The sequence below is a fragment of the Podarcis liolepis genome (assembly GCF_965112155.1).
Source record: "Podarcis liolepis genome assembly, chromosome: 8".
In the NCBI taxonomy this organism is placed as follows: Eukaryota; Metazoa; Chordata; class Lepidosauria; order Squamata; family Lacertidae; genus Podarcis; species Podarcis liolepis.
In genome coordinates this window covers 17,844,353-17,861,573 of record NC_139560.1, presented here as the reverse complement: position 1 = coordinate 17,861,573, position 17,221 = coordinate 17,844,353, and the positions used below count along the sequence as shown (strand labels likewise).

Here is a 17,221-nt window from a genome sequence, read left to right as displayed (position 1 = left end):
GACGGGGGCGGCGGCAAGACTCATTTCTATGCTTCATGATACCAACAGTGAACAGATAGCATACCCAGCTTGACTGCCAAAGTTGAGCAGCGTACACGGTAAAAGCAGACATGGTTTTAGCTGAGTCTGTTTCAATAGCTCAGATAGGATGTGTGCTGAAGGAAAGAAGACTTAAGAGAAAACGGAACGGTAGAGCTCCGAGAAAAACAACAACACACAATTTCTTTAAGGGTCTGGTTAAATACTCTAGCTGGTGCTCCACACTGGCTCTCCACATTTTATGCAATTCCACACTTTATGGAGTCATCCTGCTTACTCGCAGTGCACTGGTGTTTCATCACAACAAATACTTACAAGTGTTAACATGCACACATAATTAAATACCTTCTACCCAAACCTGGAAAGCAGAGTTCAAGATATGTTCCCAAGGTTGTATATGTAAACATTTACCCACATTATCTAAAGTGTGCGATCCATACATCACGTTTGCTGTGGGAAACATCCATGTATCCACACTAATCAGGATTTGGTGTGTAAATTGATTTTCACTGCAGTATCAAGGACAACCATACTGTGAGTGACTCTAAGAGAAGTAGGTTTTGGAAGAAAGACATATAACTCATACAGAAGCACTAGAGCCAAATATCTCCAATGAACAGGAACCAAGAACATCTAGTCTACCACTGAGCTTGTGTTTGGAGGGAGGGAACAGCAAGTATGTATTAGTAACTGTCCTGGTCAGAGCAGAAGAGTCAGTTTGGATAATTGGAGGCCTGGTTTTTATAAGGTCTAACCCATTACCTCCTTCATTGTGGGATTTTTTTTTTAGTTTTTGGAAACTCTCAGACTTTATGTCAGAGATGGGAAACTTTTTGCCTTCCCGATGTTGCTGGACTACTGTCATCCCTGACCTCTGGCCATGCTGACTAGAGCTGGAGTCAAACAGCATTGAGAGGGCTCAGCTCTTTGTAGGCAGTCCTCTCCTCTGCTTTGGATTGTTGTTTTTTTTTAATCTCTGTATGTAGCACTTTTAATATTGGCATTTGTGAAAATAGTGGTTGGTAGCTCCTGCACTTGGCACTTTTAAGGAACTGGTTGCTGATAATATTACTTATTAGAATCTGATTGCACTGGAAAGTTTTACAATTTCTGATTCTGTCATGGCACATATATTTCAAAAACAGATAAATTCATAAATTCACAAATTCATAAATTGATATTGCATTTTAATTAATAATACTGCTTATTTGCAATTAATCAAAACGTTATAAAGTAAGGATAATTGGAATGAACTGTTTTTTAAAACTGATGTATTGAGCTTTGAAATGAGCTGGTACTACATTTTTATTCCATGAATGTTTTAATATGTATTCCTGGTTTTGTGTCGTAAGCCATTTCGACACATCTATATGAAAAAGCAGCATACATGTTGAAATAATAAGAACAGCAGCAATGATAATATAAGTAGATGGTGGATTCTTTCCAAATCCCACTGTGTCTTAGTGCTTTATCTGCGCAACAATAATAAATAGCTCTTTTTCCTTTGTCTCATCTATCAATGAAGCAACCTTTGAACAAAGTATCTATTGTACTTTTCAGAGTTTGCATCATGGATTAATTCCACAGCTGATATTGCCTGAATTAAAATCAACTCCCTAGAGTGCTCAGATGCGTTTCACTTTTCCTAAGATACTGGAAGACAGCCGTGTAAAATTCCTGCTGTTCCAAACAACTTTCAGATACACAAGAGGGCAGATACTACACACAAATTAGAGCTGCATAATAAAACAAGAGGCTGGAGGAAGGGAAGGGAAAACTTTTTAAGAAGAGCACATTGCCATACCTTTAAAACTTGAGACGCCAATCTATCTCTGCTTTCAGTTACAGAACAATCCTATCTATGCATACTCAGAAGTAAATCCTACTGAATTCAACGGATCTTTCAGGTGAGTGGGGTTGGGATTGCAGTGTCAAAATGTAATTCAGTGTTCTAGAACAGCATTTGCCAAAGTGGTGCCCTGCAGATGTTTTGGACTACAGTTTCCATCAGTTCTAGCCAGCACATGCTGTTCCTTAATTTCAACCACAGCCACTGCCAAGAGAGAGATGAGAGAGCGATTGGCGGCAAGATGTAAGAGAAGAACATAACAAGAGTCCTGCTGAACCAGGCCAAGGCCTATCTAGTCCAGCATTCTCTTATCACAGTGGCCAATTACATGCCTGTGGAAAGCCTGCAGGCAGATCCTTATTGCAACAGCACTCACCCAACATGTGATTTCCAGTAACTGGTATTCAAATGTGAAGGTAGTTCAAACAAGAAAAAGCATGCTCATGCACCCAAATTTAAGCTTTTGTCCAGTTGGTACATCCTGGGCATGATGTATCTGCTATTAAAACAAGAGGCAGTTAATTTCAATGGAGTAACATCCTTTTAGCTGTCCAAAAGTGAAATTACATCTCTTCTGGCAATTGAATAAGGAAACTGAAATACTAATAGGAAGACTGCTGCATAATTCACCCTTTTAATTATGCTGTTCAGTGCAAAGCATAGTGATGGACAGGACTCTCTGAATGCAATCCTACATCTGCTCACCTGGAAATAAGTCCCAGGTATGTATCTGAGCAGGTATGTAGAAAATTGCACTATCACTTGGGAATAAGTTTTGTTTATCTCAACTGGATTTTCTTCTTAGCGTTCAATTGTACAGAGCAAGGAATTACATTCTCTGTAGTTCTCTTACATACATACATACATACATACATATTCAGGTAAAAGTCCTTTTATAGCAGACAGAGAGACAGAGTAAGGAGACTGCTTCTGGGAGAGACCACAAGCCTATCTAGGCCAGCATTTTAATCTCACTTCAATTGTGCTATCTGCACTTCCCTGCTTTCCAGTAATGGCTGCTGGTAAGAACTTGTGGGATCCTGAAAAGAATAGGATGAATGATCCATCTAAGTGACTGGCAGCGAGGGCTCTCCCAAGGTTTAAAGGTAAAGGGACCCCTGACCATGAGGTCCAGTTGTGGCCGACTCTGGGGTTGCGGTGCTCATCTTGCTTTACTGGCCAAGGGAGCTGGCGTACAGCTTCCGGGTCATGTGGCCAACATGACCAAGCCGCTTCTGGTGAACCAGAGCAGCGCATGGAAACACCATTTACCTTCCCGCCGGAGCGGTACCTATTTATCTACTTGCACTTTGACGTGCTTTCGAACTGCTAGGTTGGCAGGAGCTGGGACCGAGCAACAGAAGCTCACCCCGTTGCAGGGATTCGAACCGCTGACCTTCTGATTGGCAAGTCCTAGGCTCTGTGCTTTAACCTACAGCGCCACCCGCGTCCCTCCTAAGGTTTAGGCAGGGGTATTTCCAACTCTACCCGCAGATGCCAGAGAATGGAACTGGGAATGCTCTACCACTGAGTTTCAGTCATTCTCCAAACAATGGGTGTGTTTACTACTTGACAGCAATTGCTGTCCAGCACTGGCAAACTTTAAAGGAGCCAGAAAGAAACTGGTGTGTGTGTGTGTGTGTGTGTGTGTGTTGGCCCCATACCTGAAACACCTCATGCCATGAACAAGAGAGAGAGAACATGATATTATTTACAAGCATCACAGCAAACGGCCTAGTCAACTCAAACCATAAAAAAGGAAAATCTCTAGTGAAAGACATTTCATTGTGCATAAGGAACATGCCAAATAAAATATCCACAGCAAGATATATCCAGACACTGAAAATCACTTGTTCGCAGGAGGAAATTACTGATTATGAACTACTCATCTGAGACGTAAACTTTACAAGGAATAAGGGCTTTTCTTGTAGATGCTGCCACAAAGCAAAAATGATTTTTTCTTTGGAACAACTACGGAGGAGAAGACTGCTATATGCAAGAGTCTATGGGCCATGGGAGGAAGGGGCAATGGCGTGGGCAGGGGACACTTTCAAAGAGATTCTAAATAGTTCCTAGAAATTTAATTACAGTAGTACCTCTAGTTACAAACTTAACTCATTCTGGAGGTCCGTTCTTAACCTGAAACTGTTATTAACTAGAGGCGTGCTTTCGCTAATGGGGCCTCTTGCTGTAGCTGCGCTGCCGGGAAACAATTTCCATTCTAATCCTGGGGCAAAGTTCTCAACTCGAGGTAACTCTTCCAGGTTAGCGGAGTTTGTAACCTGAAGCATTTGTAACCTGAGGCGTTTGTAACTCGAGGTACCACTGTACAGTAATTACAGAAATTATATCAGTTTATACTTACTAGTTTAGCAAACTGATTTTGGGCTCCCCGTTGGCCAACCAGAGGCCTTGTAAAGGTTACATCTCAGATGAGTAGTTCATAATTCTGTCCATTTGTGAGCCCCTGTAGCAACTGGTACACAGTGGCATACTGTCTCCAACAGGGGAGGCAGAATATATCCATCATGGTTGGTAACCATTGATAACTACATCCCCCATGAATTGGTCTAATCTTCTTTTAAACCTATCCAAGTTTGTGGTCATCATTACTTAGAATAATAGAATTGTGGAGTCATAAGGGATCCTAAAGGTCATGCAGTCAAACCCCTGCAATACAGGAATCTCAACTAAAGCACCCATGGCCATCCACCCTCTGCTTTAAAAACCTCCAAGGAAGAAGAGTCCACAGGGAGGGAGACAGTTCCACTGTCGAACAGCTCTTACTGTCAGAAAGTTTTTCCATGAGTTCAGTTGCAATATCCTTTCTTGTAACTTGCAAGTTATTGATTCAGGTCCTACCCTCTGGAGCAGGAGAAAACAAGCTTGCTCCATTTTCTATCTGACAGCCCTTTAGATATTTGAAGATGGCTATCATATCTCCTCTCAGTCTTCTCTTTTACAGGCTAAACATACCCAACTCCCCTCAGCTGTGCCCCATAAGGCTTGGTTTCCAGACCCTTTTATCAATTTGGTCACTCTCTGCACATGTTCCAGCTTATCCATATCCTTCTTAAATGGTGGTGCCCAGAAATGGGGACGGTACTCTAGGTGTGGTTTGACCAAGACACTATTTTTTCCTTGATCAGAACAAATTCTTGTGGGAGCAAATATCATTGTGTGAAAAAGTACTTTATTTTGTCTGTTCTGAATCTTGAAATACTTAGCTTCACTGGATGTCATGTGTTCTGGAAAGATGGTAGTTCAAAACATCTGGAAAGCACCAAGTTTGTGGAAATGAACACATCTCTCGTTGATACATCTCCTGTATAACAACCCATTTGGCCCTAATCTGTTTTTCATGAAATTTGTGGATATACACATCATTAATCAAAGCTGGTAGTAAATAGTATCCTTGTCAACTCTTGATCATTAAATGTGCAATTGTTATGTCATTAAGCATATGAAAAGCATGGAGCATATTTGAATTTCCCTACAATAGCAAGCAACCCTCCTCAAAAAACCCCAAAACCAAACCCTTGATCTTGTCCTACCACTGTCTCATTACCATTTATTTTAGAGGCAACTACAGTGGTACCTTGGGTTAAGTACTTAATTCGTTCCAGAGGTCCGTTCTTAACCTGAAACTGTTCTTAACCTGAAGCACCACTTTAGCTAATGGGGCCTCCTGCTGCTGCTGCTGCGCCGCCGGAGCCCAATTTCTGTTCTCATTCTAAAGCAAAGTTCTTAACCCGAGGTACTATTTCTGGGTTAGCGGAGTCTGTAACCTGAAGCGTATGTAACCCGAGGTACCACTTTAATAAGATCACACAGGTGTGAGTAAACTGTTCAACTGTATTTCTCCTCTTAGGGAGGGAGAGATTAGAAACCAGAAAAACGAAGAAGTAAAAAGAAATGGGGGGGGGGGGAAAACACACCCCAAAAACAAAGAGCTTGAACTGATTTCCACTAGCCAATAATGCCTGTTCTATCTGTCTGTGAGTAAATCTCCACAAATTGCTCCAAGGTTGAACACGAGAATATTGGTACGGATCAAAGAATGTACGTCTTCCTGTGTGAAGCTAAGAGGCCGCAAGTTTGCTAGTTTGTCTAAAACAATTAGAGTTGGGATGAAAAGGAGAGGAGTGGGCACAAAGACAAAAGCAAGGCAGCTGATTTCACTTTGCAGAATATTTGATGGGGTCAAATTAATAACCGTCCGTGGCCGAAAACAGTCTACTCTTTGTCAATCGGTGTCAAATTATGCAAGGTGCTGGCAATTCTGGTTGTCTAACAAATCAGTACCGGCATACATGACTTCTAGGCTGACGGCTGATTGATTTCGGTCATTATTTGGACTGATCTCTCTCTCCTTTTTTAAGGAAATACACATGGAATCAATCTCTAAGCCAGATGTTTAGTTTGGTTTTTTTACTATGAACCACTGTGCACAACGACTCATCTCCTAGCAATCATATTCTGCCCTGCGACCCCATACAGGCTCTGTTCTCCTCTCTTCACTAATACAAAGGCATCGTTTTTTAAATAAAAAATAGTACAGGAATCTATAAAATATTCTGCTAATACTGCTGTCATCTGAAGAACTTTTTACAATGCCATATAAAGTTGACAGATAATGCATGCCAGTTTTGAGATCAAGTTTTCTTTTGGGACTCTGGCCACTGAAAGAAGAAAGCAGATTGGGAAGTAACAGTTATTGCACTGCATAAATCATAAGCTGTTACCCTTTTAAGACACTCCACATTGCCAGCACCACATTTAAGAAGTGCTTATCCCGTATGACAGCTCATACTCATGTAGCATACGCACACTGGTCCTGACTCTACCTGGGTCTACAGGAAACATGATAAACACCTTTGCTTTCTGCAAAACATAAAGTATTTCAACAGTTGTAGCAATAACTGGAAAGCAGCCCTGACTGGAAGTGCAGTGGGTTTTGTTAAATACCACACTGAGAGAATGGTTGAGTCAAGTTGTAAATGATGATTCACCATTAATACTGTAATTGGAAGGTTCACTTCACCTGCAGTTGATTTACAAAAATACAAACCTCAAACCACAATACCCTACTCTCACTTCTGAGAGGTCATTAAATTTGTCTACTATATACTCCTCATTTGTTGAAAACAAGAACTAGATTGAAGGGATGTTATCTTGGCACCAGCTAAACAGTTCCAGCAGCGTCATAATTTTGTTTGATATGAAATTGTTGTAATGTTCATGAAATGAAGTACTAACCATAATTATTTCAAAACGTTAATACTATAATGCAAGCTTTGGAAAGCCTGACTAGCTTTCCAGATACCTTTTAATCACATAACTTTCTAAAGAAATGCCTGAAGTAACTGATATTCTAGTTTGAAGTCTTGTTTCCACTACTGTATTTTACTCCAAGAAGACCCATTTATCCTAAATGGAACCCAATAAGGCAGACATGTATGTACAAAATATATTTTTTCAATTTGATCCCATTGAGATCCCAAGATGAAATTTCGCAAGTAGATTGTTGAAACATTAAGTAATCAATATATATATTTGAAAATTTTTAATCTTATTACGTAATTTTTTATCACTTTTTAAAATTTAAAATTTGGTAACTTAAATTTAAAATTCAAGTCCATCTTGTGACATATCATATTAAAGCCCATGAAGTTCTGAAGAAATTGGCGTTTTTAGTTTTGACTTATCTCAATGCTGGGCTGGACCAAAATTGTCATTTTTTTGAAATTTCATAACTCAGAAACAGGATGAGATAAAATGCTAAAATTTTAGATTTAAACTTAGTTTTGACAATTCAACAAGTGTACAAAATATTAAGAAAATTGGATGAAACAAGGTAAAAAAGTTGGATCACTAGATAATGAATGACCCGACAATGCAAGAACACAAGAAGCAACCTTCCATGGAGATACCCACATCTACCCCTTCACATTTTATCTTCTTACATTTCCATCCGGCCTTTCTTTCATAATGAAACCCAAGGTAGCATCCTTATAGTTCCCAGGCAGTCACACATCAGACTCATACCTGCTTAGCCTCATGAAGCAAAATGGGTGGCTTCATGCCTCTAGATCACACCCTTGAACCAAGGCACAAAGGCAAGGGGAGATGGGTGCATGTCTTTTTACGCTTCTTCAACCTCTTCTTCAGCAGCAGACCCTAAAATATTGGTCTTACTATCAGAATGCTACTCCCTAGTTGGAGCTAATAGACATGAACAACACACTCATGCAATGTACTTGTGTCTGGACTGTACCACTTCAGCCTACAGGTGAAGGAACAAATATTTAAATTAACAAAGAAATGAACAAACCTTCGTGCGCATGTAAAACTAGCAAGTTGGTACACTCTAGCAAAACAAATACATTCCATTGCTGATCATAGAGAATGAGGTTAAGGAGTGCCTTCCTCCCATATAGATCTTTAAATAATATATGTAAGAGAACGGCTTGTGAAAAATGTCTATCCCTTTTATGAACCCACTGTACCTCAGACAATAAATGGACTTTCCATTTCTGAATAACTGTCCTGTCACGTTCCAGTCCTCTCTCAGACACACAGGAGGAGCCCCCCCCCTCCAATTTCTGTCTTATCAGGAGTGAAGAAGAACTATCTCCCAGTTCACACTTCTTACTTCTAACTACCTGGGCTGTTGAAATGTGTTGATGGGCTGTCTCCCCAAGCGCTCCTTGTCTATGTGCTGAAATGCCATGTTCTCACCTCTCCCTGCTCCCACCCCAACCCCCCTACACACACGCATGCACACATAGACACAATTATACAGCAGCTCCTCACTTAAACGACAGGTCTTCTCCCTCCTCTCAATCTGCATGGATAAATATATTGGTTTTATGTCACTGGAAAAAGTTCACCCTTTTGTCATCTTCCCCCGCTGAACAACATGGGTGACTCTCGCAAATTACATGCAAGGTTTGCAACCTCTCTTTTAAGTTTGCCTTAATGTAGCCGTGCTGTTTCTTTTGCATGCTACTTACCTATTTCTCCTTCATCCATTATCCTTAATCTTAATAAAGCTTTTAAATGGGAACTGCATATGCTGACAAGCCCAGGGTTTGTACCAGGTTGTTTTGCCTTGAGATTAAAACATGGAGGAGCAAAAGGGAAACAGGCAGGTCTCGCTCAGCAGCGCCTGAGGACTTTTAGCTGGCAGTTGCCTCCCTCCCAGTTACAAATTCACAGATCTCAAATCCCTGCCACTCAAAGTGTACTGTAACTTGAGGGGCGATGGCAGAAATAAATAAAGCAGATATACTCCAGATAGGGTAGGTTCCCTCCACAATATATATATTTTCGTTCTTTGAAGTTTAAGCAAAAGGTGGCTAAACTTTACCCACCTCAAATAAACAACTAGAGCACAATGCCGGTGCTGTAGTCCCCACAACCAGCCTGGATTAAAGGTTTGCATGAAAGAATATCCTTCCCTTTGAACTTTGGGGACAAGGAAAACACTGGCCGTATTTTCTTGTGGTCCTCCCCTCCCGGCCAATGTCCACATGACATCATCATCAAAATGCCAACCTGCTTTAAAAAACAAAAACAAAAAAAAAAAACCCATCAATCTGGGTAACCTTTTACTGTCGAAATTTTGTTAAGTTTATAACCCATTATACACCCACAGTCACCAGTGGTGTGGGAGCCCATGCTGGGGAGGGGCAGTTTGTCATGTGTGGTGACATCTTGGTGGGCGGGGTCTACTGTTAAACCCCTACTTCTGTTAGCTCCTCACCTGAGCATTTTCTAGGCATTTTGGTGCCTGCAAGCCAAGCAATATGAGCATGCTCATTCCCACTGACTACCACATGCTGAACTTTCAACAACTCAGTTCAGAGAAGTTCTTCTCTCAAGATCTCAGCACGTGTCTAGAACAGGAAAAGTAATGAATGTGTAGTTATGAAAGGAATGGGCCAGAACACACGGCACAGAAATTCTATCAAAGACAGCCCACTGGTGCGGATGGGAAACAGTGGCGTAGCTATGAAAACCATAGGTGGAAGCCACACATGTGTACCATTGCATGCCAATCACACACACAGGGGAAAAATGAATCTGAATGACCCGTTTGTGAGATGTGGCCGCCATCTAAAAGCACCACTCATTACAAGGCGGTGGACAGCGGTGGCAATTCTCTGACCTCCCAGCTGCTCACCAGGAGGCACGGGAGTCGTGAGGCAGCAGGGAGGGCAGTGTGGTGTAAACCGTAATCCTATATGCCAATGTGTGGGCTGGCCTTAAATCCTGACATCTACCATCTACATCCTTTGCTGATTACTGCATCTCCTAAATATATAATTCCATTTTGTAAAGGTTTGAAGACATTAATATGAGACAAAGGCATGCTTGGCAGAAGCAAAAGGCAGAGAGAGAGAACACCCAAGTTTTATTTAAGTCTGAAAACCTTAAGGAACCCCATGAAACAGCCGAATATTTTGAGTGCTTTGCTCACTAGCGTGGCTTAACCTTCAAAGTTCTTATTACCATTTAGATAGATATTCCTAGCTGCAAGTATTCAAATAGCAGCAACTGCTTTAGATTACATAAGCGCTAGACAGATGCAAGAGAAATGCACGTACTCCCCTGGAAAAAAGCTTCTGCATCCTTAACAGCTGTGGAGTGTGACCTTCCATTAAAAAGAAATTATGCTACTTCATTTCCTATTTTGCTTAGCTTTCTAAATCCCTATTTCACATTCTTGTCCTGTATCCCAAGTGCCCAACCATGAAAAAAAGAAATGTGACATTTGCAAGACCTACATTCTAACCTACATTCCTTGAGGCTGCTTTGTTCTGTGTACCACAGTCATTCCCAGGTCCTATTGGACAACAACTCCCATCAGCCCCGGTCACAATGCTGAAAGATCAGGGATGGATGGAAGTTCTGTTTTTTAATCAGGTTATCCAACCTGAGCTTTTGAAACAGGGAACAGTATACATTCAAACAAATGATCGACCCTGTCCTATAGACATTTGGAAGCAAATTGCTTACTCTAATGTTCCATGGTGCTGAAATCTGGGACTCTCAATCAAACTCCATTAGCGTTTTAGAAACTGTGCAGAATATATATATTTTGGAAGTTATACTCTCTACCACTGGGAATATCAGCAGAATCTGGGTGACCAACTATTAAGGCAAGAGCAGCTATGCTCAATTAAAGTACATTCTAAAAAAATGCTACTATGCCTATTGAGCATTATCCTACTATGCTCTATACGGAATTGGGTGCTAACCAACTCTGGAAAGCAGCTTGTAAAGATGTTTTAGACCAGGCATGTCCAACTCCCAACTCCTGGCAGAGCTAAGTGAGCTTTTTGGAGGGATAAAGACCCAACGCTGTCAAGCTTATTGGGGGGAGAAGGACCCAAAGTTGTTCAGCTTTCTTTTCTTTTCTTTCTTTCTTTCTTTCTTTCTTTCTTTCTTTCTTTCTTTCTGGAGCACACGATCGACCAGTAGGTCACGATCGACTGGTTGGGCATGCCTATTATTATTTCCTAGAACCGACCTCTGCGTTGCCCTTGAATAGGTGTCAACTAATGGTTTGGCTCTTCTGGATACAATCCAGAAAAGGACCTGCAGCTAATTAGAAACAATAGGTTTTCCTCTTGGTATCCACTCTTGAGGGCAGAGCATTTTAGAGCTAGTTATCTGACCAAATTCTCAACATCTTCCTTAACATGTGTCTTTATTGAACTGTGTTTCCAAGAAGAAGAAGAAGAAGAAGAAGAAGAAGAAGAAGAAGAAGAAGAAGGGGAGTTTGGATTTGATATCCCACTTTATCACTACCCGAAGGAGTCTCAAAGTGGCTAACATTCTCCTTTCCCTTGTCATGGCCTTTGGCTAGAACAATAGACATATTGATTAATATAAACACATGAATCAATAACCCTGTTAGTGTTGAAACTGAGATTTAACACCTGACCTGCATCAGGGACTCAGGTAAGATTACAAAAGAGAGTGATGTGAAAAAGCTGAGTGGAGGCTTACCATGCTGGCTGAGGTTGATGGGACCTGTAGTCCAACAACTTCTGGCAGGCCACATATCTGCAACCCCTGGCTTAAAGCAATAATAAATCTTTTGTATTTGGCCTCCAGGCATCTAAGCTTAAATAGCAGGGGTCCAAGGCAAACGTAAACCTTGGCACTTATATTTTAACAAAATCAGCAGCGTTAGCATCCACTGAGTGATTGTTACAAGCTAGTTCCCTGAACACAGAACTGACAATATATCTCTTTGGTTTATGTACAGTTCCCCCCCACACCCTCCAAAGTGCTTGAAGTTTAACAAAAAGCAAATTAAGGATTCTGCACTCGTGTTCATTTTTGTCCTTTGCTACAATCTGCTGTGTGAGCTACTGCTTTGGCAGTCCCCTCATAAGGATTCAGAGGTTCACCAAGTGGTGCATAACGGCCTCAAAGGAAGTCAAAGGGACTTTTTCCATTTAGTCCAATGGAATTTAGGTCAGGCCTGACACAAATGTGAATAGAGGGGTGTGGTGATAGCCAGGAATGCCTTGATGGCAAGAGCGCAGGTCTTTCAAGGCCATTGCTTTTGCAAGCTTGTAATCCCGTCACAGTACAATAAGACGTTCAGGTGACCAAGAGTGTAAAACCGTACAAGTATTTATATGTGGTATTCTCAGAGCCGTCATGACCAAAGTATTTACCTCACTCACAGGGACTGGTTGGAAACCGAACAAAGTTCTTTCAAATCAGAGTTATAAATACATTTTGGTGGAAGAACATTTCCCTTCTATTTCCCCTTTCTACTCCTATTTATTCATGATAAAATGTTAACGAAAAGTTGTAACGTATGCAAAGTGTTTTAACTTGAAAAGCAAATAAATCATATTGAGGAGATTTAGACAGATGTGGTGCCATTTATGGAAATCTATCGTTTGTTAGTAAGCCACACATATACTCCAAATGCGTCCTGGACGCCCTCCAATTTTTGTTTTCATTTTGCTAAGAAACTTCAGGGCCTGTCTTTGATAAATGGCTAGCGATTTGGTTACAGGGTCTGGTTGAGATTGGGGAGACCCAGGTTCAAATCTCCCCAGAGTTATGAAGCTCACTTGATGGTAAGGTGGCCATTGTGTAATACTTTACAGAGGACAATTCTCTGTTCGAAGGGCTGACCAATCTTAAGGCCAGCTTAAATAATAGAATTAATAGAATTGTAGAGTTGGAAGGGGTTCCAAGGGTCATCTAGTCTAACCCACTGCAATGCAAGGATCTTAACTAAAGCATCCATGACAAATGGCCATCCAACCGCAGCTTAAAAGCTTCTAATAAAGTCCACACCTTTCGAGGGAGTCTGTTCCACCACCGAATAGCTCTTACTGTCAGATAGTTCTTCCTGAAGTTTAGTAAGAATCTCCTTTCTTGTAACTTGAAGCCATTAATTTGAGTCCTTCCCTCCAGAGCAGGAGAAAACAGTGAGAGAGAGCAAGGACCTTGACTGCAGACAGAACAGGCACATAGACAACCTGGTCAGTTTTCTGCATTATGGCCATTGGGAATAACTTCAGGATTCCCTAGTAACATTATCTCCATCATGTATGGATTCGCTCTCAACCTGTTTAACCTCATCTACTCCAAGACAGGCTCCAAACACAGCTTTTGAGCCATGTTGGGCTCCCATGGGTAAATAATAAACAAAAGATATGGTGGAGTACCATACTGATGGTACCAACTTCCAGTGATCTCTCCTAGTGCCAGCTAGAGATGACAGAGATTGAACTCAAGCCCTATGCTCAGCCACTGAGCTATTATCAAAAATAAATTATTTTTGAACTTCAGAATTCAACACACATAGGAGAGTGTTAACAGCCTACCCAGCCATTGCCAATATTGCAACCAAGAAACATTCCAAAACGTAGGCTTGAGGGAATCAGAGAGGTTATTCTTCATGTAGTAACTGCTCTTGTCACTTTAGAGAACTTCAGCTGATAAGTGCTCTTTTAAACTGCATTCCTTCTACGTGATAAAATAAATGCTGAAATAAAGTAAATTGATAGCTTTCAATGCAGCCTAAAAATAAAAGTTATATTTGCAACCATGTTCCAAAGATTGCTCCTATAAATGTGAAACCAGTCATAAACTTGAAGAGTTGCTAACGGCTGAATAAATCATATTAAAGATTGCTTACTATTGCCATAATCAACAAAAAAAAGAGATCCAAGTCAGGCTATAATTTAAATTACGCCCATATCTATAATTAACCTTAATCCCAGATAATAATAAATAAATAATAGTGCAATGCTTAAAGCAAGAATTCTGTATTAATTTTCAATTATTTAATTGCATACACCAATAAATCACTCAAATTATCATTTTAATAACTCTCAAATACCAAAAAACAAAACTGCCAAAGGCTCTTTTATAATTTTCCTCAAAACCAAGGATTGAGAATGCTTATTTACATTTGTTTTACAAATGAAATCCAGCAGTTACTGAATTTTGCTTCTACAATATTTTCTCCAATTACCGTCTCCTGTGTGCTGTTACCTTCATGAGGCCCCTAAATTATCACATGCCTTGTTCTAATCAGAGATGCAAGAACTGGAAGAACCTGCTAACATCTTCAGACTAGCTAATATACATATAAAGCTGGCCCAGTTTTGTTAGCCAGAGGTCAAGAGAAAAGTTTCTGGAATGTCATAAAACATTTAAAAAACAAACAAACACATTTTCTAGTCTATGTCTGTGGAACAGAATAATTCTTCCCTTCCATTGTCTAGAGCCATTGTGATCACTAGCAATGCCCCCTGTGTTCATTCCTGTGAGTTGATTGTCTCCTCAACGAGAGACAACTCAGAAGTACCATTTATTTCACTTTGAATATTTATTACACTAATAACCCACTTTCTTTAGAAAAGCACATAATACATTCTGGAGCCTCTCAGTGATGGTGATGATGATGATGATAATTTATTTATACCCCGCTCATCTGGCTGGGTTTCCCCAGCCACTCTAGGCGGCTTCCAACGGAATGTTAAAAACAATACAACATCAGACATTAAAAACTTCCCTAAACAAGGCCACCTTCTAGACTCTATGAGCTCTACACTTATGTTTCAACCATACAGCAAAAAATAAAGGGTAACTGTTTGATGTAATAAGAAGTAAAGACAAAGAAATCCATATTAGAGCAATGTACTTGGTAGGGCAAACAAAATTTCACACATTCAGGTGCAAGCTTCTGAATTCTCCAGAACTCTTCATCAGGCTAGATAGCAAAAATGGGAGAAAGGAAAAACTTGGCTGGTGGTAACACAAACAGTCTGCATCTGATAAAAGTCTTGAGACATAATGTGGGAGGATGGAGTAGACATTCCAACAAGACTTCCTTTTAAAAAAGATACCATGCAGATATCAGGTTGCATAAAAGGTCTACTAAGAAGAAGAAACATAACCATGGCTGATTCTTGATCACAGTTGTTGCCTGATGAGCCCATCACTCCTGTTACTGAAGGTACATCACCTCTGTTGCTGGGATTTGCATTTGAGTGTTACATATTTGTTATTTCTGCATTACATCGTCTTCATTTCTGCCTCCCCACCACTTCCTTTAGGAGGCCAGTGCAGAAAGCCTGGTACATCTAGAATTATAAAATCATAGAACTGGAAGGGACCACAAGGGTCATCCAGTCCAACTCCCTGCAATGCAGGAACCTCTCCATTATCACAAAGATCTACTTCTGGACAGACAAAATAAATGCACACAGCACATGGATGATGCAGTAATGGCCACCAACTGAGATGGTTTTGAAGGGGGTTCTACAAACTCATGGAGGATAAGGTTATCAATGACCCCTAATTACCACTTGCTGGGGAACAGGAGAAGAAAAGTGATATTGACCTGCTTGTTGGCTTTCAGTAGGAACCTGGTTGGTCACAGGATCCAGGATAAGATGGGTTTTTTGGTCCAATTCAGCTGGCCTCTTCTTATGTTCTCAGTTTTAATTTCCTTCTTTGTTGCTGCCAAACCTTGGAGGACATTCAAGTTTCCACACTGTCCTTTCATTTCCCATTCAAAAAATGAGTGTAGTATCTAAGCAAACATCATTGTTGTGACTTTGTATATAAATGGCAGCATGAGCCGAATGTGATATATGCATTATCACTACTCTTTGAGCCAAACAGCCCAATCCAAGTACTCTTTGTTTATTTCTTCTTCAGTGCATCAGGGATGTTAAGGACGCAGACAGGAAAGAACTTTGGTCTGTAGAACTACGTTAACAGCGGCTGTAGAGTCAGGACTCACCACTTTGCAGTTCAATGTGGTTATATCGAAAGGTGTTAAATGACTGCTTTCCTACAAATTACAATGAATCACAGATGGTAAGCCAGAGACTGCAACCAGGTCACCCCAGCCCAACTCATTTGCAAGTGTGCAGAATCTGTACACTGAGTATCTATCGCATCCTACCGTATCTAGAGTCAAGTATGCCTTTTAATGCCTTTAATTATAATTTGTGGCAAGGTGCTATTTTCAGAAAGAACAAATCATTCCAGTGATAGGAAGAGTTACTTATGCTATATATGAAGAATATAATTATTGAGGAGCAAAACCAACGGCACTCAGTGAAGATGCTCAAATGATGCTTCAGTTTGTGGTGACATATTTTTACATTGGACTCTGCAATTATGTGGCACCCCTTTCCCTTTAGGGGAGGGATTTGACCACAAAGAAATACAGCGACAACGGAGGCTGTGTCAACATTTCCCTTCAAGTAAGAGGGTGTAGGCACATAGGAAGAAGTCAGACCATTGCTCCATCTAGCTCAGTCCCATCCACACTAAATGGCAGAAGCTCTGCAGGGCTTCCGGCAGGGGACTCTCTTAGTCCTAATCGGGAGATGCCAAAACTACAGGGATATTTATTTATTTTTTCAAGGGGGGAGGAATGCATTAATACAGCTTGTTTTTCTGTCTCTGGCTTGTTTGTCATCTGTAAATAAACTGTGACCAGTTACCAATGCTGTACTTGAGTGACTTCAGCATCAAAGATTACACACTGCCTCAGTCATAATAAAATAAGAAGAAAGCACCACCTATTTTAAAGCTATTAATTAAGGACACAGCTGAATGTTCTGTATTCCCATGGCATAAAGGCATACAAAGCTGTAACGGAATCCACTAGCACCGGTTAGAAATATTCCTCTCCCCTTCTAATTTGTTCTATTGACACCTGTACGGAAAGGAGAGAAATCTCTGTGAGAGATTATATATTAAGGCGCTTGGTAAGTTACCAGAGTTCCCTCATTAAGTTCAAACTTGGAAACTCTGGTTACT

General features: G+C 40.7%; 1 protein-coding gene across 13 annotated transcripts in view; it reads right to left on the bottom strand.

Moving 5' to 3' along the window:
- TRPS1 (transcriptional repressor GATA binding 1) overlaps positions 1-17,221 on the bottom strand; it is a 231,496-nt gene that overhangs the window by 71,392 nt on the left and 142,883 nt on the right. The window lies entirely within an intron of this gene.